This window comes from Eschscholzia californica, unplaced genomic scaffold, assembly GCF_041429995.1.
Source record: "Eschscholzia californica isolate CP2 unplaced genomic scaffold, dmEscCali1.0.p SCAF_1, whole genome shotgun sequence".
Taxonomy (NCBI): domain Eukaryota; kingdom Viridiplantae; phylum Streptophyta; class Magnoliopsida; order Ranunculales; family Papaveraceae; genus Eschscholzia; species Eschscholzia californica.
Genome location: NW_028238198.1, coordinates 65,756,154 through 65,759,017, shown reverse-complemented (window position 1 = coordinate 65,759,017; position 2,864 = coordinate 65,756,154).

Genomic DNA, 2,864 nt, shown 5'->3' with positions numbered 1-2,864 from the left:
CCAGACGTGTGGAGATTCGGGCGTGTGGAGCTTTGTGCACGTGGAAACTCTTTGCACGTGATTGGGCCTTGACACGAGTTTTAGGGTCTAGTTGACGAGTGCCCATTAAGAGACTTCTGGGCTGGGCCCAAACAAGGACAAGCGAGCCGGGTTGGGCTTGACGTCTCGATGGACATTTTATCGTCGAGGGCCCAGGTGTAGTTTTTGGTCAACACAGTTTGTCCCCCACTCTCTAAGTAAATAGTCTATTTCCTTGGAGAGTAGATGAGAAGGAAGGAACGAGGGCGGTCCCATTGGTTAGATGATTTCTGTGTCAGGCGTGTGGACCAGATAGCAACGTTGCAGCCCTGCTTGGGAGGAGAAGTCCGGGAGACCTTCCCCGTCGTCGAGCAGGTTTCGAGATGTCCCTCGCGTTATTGGAACACGTCGAAGGTTCGTCGGGCAGGTTTCTGACGTGGAGCAAGGTCAAAGGTCTCCACGCTGCCTGGCAGCGTGGAGCTTCTCACGCTGCCTGGCAGCGTGGAGCAAGATCTCCACGCTGCTGGGCAGCGTGGAGCAAGATCTCCACGCTGCTGGGCAGCGTGGAGCAAGATCTCCACGCTGCTGGGCAGCGTGGAGCAAGATCTCCACGCTGCTGGGCAGCGTGGAGCTTCTCACGCTGCCTGGCAGCGTGGAGCAAGATCTCCACGCTGCTGGGCAGCGTGGAGCTTCTCACGCTGCCTGGCAGCGTGGAGCAAGATCTCCACGCTGCTGGGCAGCGTGGAGCTTCCCACGCTGCCTGGCAGCGTGGAGCAGGATCTCCACGCTGCATGGCAGCGTGGAGCCTCCCACGCTGCCTGGCAGCGTGGAGCTTCCCACGCGGCTGGGCGGCGTGGGGCCAGCGGGGAGCTCTTGCTCCACGCTGCCGGGGCAGCGCGGAGGCTTCTCCCGCTGCCGGGGCAGCGCGGAGGATCCACCGTTGTCGAGGTACGACGCTGGGAGTTCTTTTTTCGGGGAGTCCGAATTTGGTGACTTGGCGGAGTAGTGCCATGTGGACGCCCAGGTGGCGTTTATGTCATGGGTCGTCAGGATCTTGCCATGTGGCGATGTGACCCATGAGTCGATGTGGCCCTTTGATCAGGGGTTGGGAGTCCTATAAAAGGGGTCCTTAGGCCCTTGAAGTTCATTGTTGTGAAAACTTTTTTAGAGCTCTGGATTCCTAGAAGCGGTTTTCTCCTGTTCTTCGCGTTCTTCGTGATTTTCATACCAATTCTCAACAAGTAAGTCATTTTTTCATTTTTTGAAATTCTGATCCTTCGATCTGTTTTCGTCGTATGGAACTTGTTAATTTCCGTTTGTCTTACCGATCAGCATGTTCTTCCATATTAGTGCTTGTATGAAACTTTCCGTATGCATGTGAACTTGTAGTAGGCGTATGCGTCCACTCGTAGTAGTTATAGGGATACACAGAAACCTGTAGCTGTTTGTGTAAACTGGGAGTAGTTGTAAATGTGCATGCAAACTGGTAGTAGTTGTAGTACAAGTAACCTCAATTTAACGTGACTCGTCTATATGCGTTCTTGATCCGTAAGTGTCTTTATTTTGTACATGTCTCCATTTTGCACGCGATCTTCAGTTAGTCCGTCTTGTACTCGTGTGAGGCATTCCTGAGTGTGTTTTCCCTTTGATACGTAGGATGGCCAGGACTTTCCCATACAACCGTGAACAAAGTAGTGCTGAGCTTTCTTCGCATTTAGGTGAAGTGCCTCATGTTGACTCGTCTTCTGATGACGAGATCGATGTGGAACAACAACTCTCGGTGCTGACTGAGGAGTGCGTAGAAAACCTCAGGGTGAACTATCAAATTCCAGCAACTCTAAAGATGAGAGCGCCTGAACTTGGTGAAACTGTAGTCGAGTCGCGTCGGCCTGGATATTATGCCTTTTATGAGAACTTTCTGGAAGCGGGCGTACGATTCCCCCTTTCCTGTCTGGTGAGGGATGTGTTGATTAGGTTTGGGATAGCCCCCACCCAACTCATGCCGAACGCGTGGAGGTTGTTGATGGCCTTGGAGAAGCTTGGGGAGAATCTGAATGATCCTCTAACCGCGCAAGATGTAATTGCCCACTATTTCATGAAAGCAAATGATCATGGATCAAGGCAGTACCAACTCAAAGTCCGTCCAAAGATGGCAAAGATTATAGTCGGCTTGCCACGTTCTGAAAAGAATTGGCAGCGCCGGTTCTTCTTTGTTAAGAGGGACGGCGTGTTTACCCCGCGCGAGAGCGGGAATGTCTCGTTCAAATGGAGAAATGCTCGTGAGTGCCGTCCATATTGTCGATTACGCTTTCACACGCCTTGTTCTTACGCGTTTGGTTTTCACATGTTTTGCTCCACATGTTTTGCTCCACGTGTTTTGTTTCACATGTTCTGCTCCACATGTTTTGCTCCACGTGTTTTGTTTCACATGTTTTGTTCCACATGTTTTGTTTCACATGTTTTGTTTCACATGTTTTGCTCCACGTGTTTTGTTTCACATGTTTTGCTCCACGTGTTTTGTTTCACATGTTTTGCTCCATGTGCATTGTTTCACATGTTTTACTCTGACATCTGCTCTGTGTAATGTAGATATAGCAGACGGGAATTTGCACGGATTTTCTCGTGGCGACCAGATAGTCAGACTCCAAAAATTTTGGGAGGAGCCCGCATTGAGGAGGAGTTGGAAAAGGTTGGTTTTCGGAGAGACTGAGTCTAGACGCGCACAGGGTACGTGTTCTGCTTTCAGCTTTCTCCAGTCGTTTGACTTTTACCTGTTTCCTTCGTGCGAGTAGATGTTTTCTTCAGCTGTTTCCTTTGTTTCTTACAGGTGGAAACATGGCTCCAAG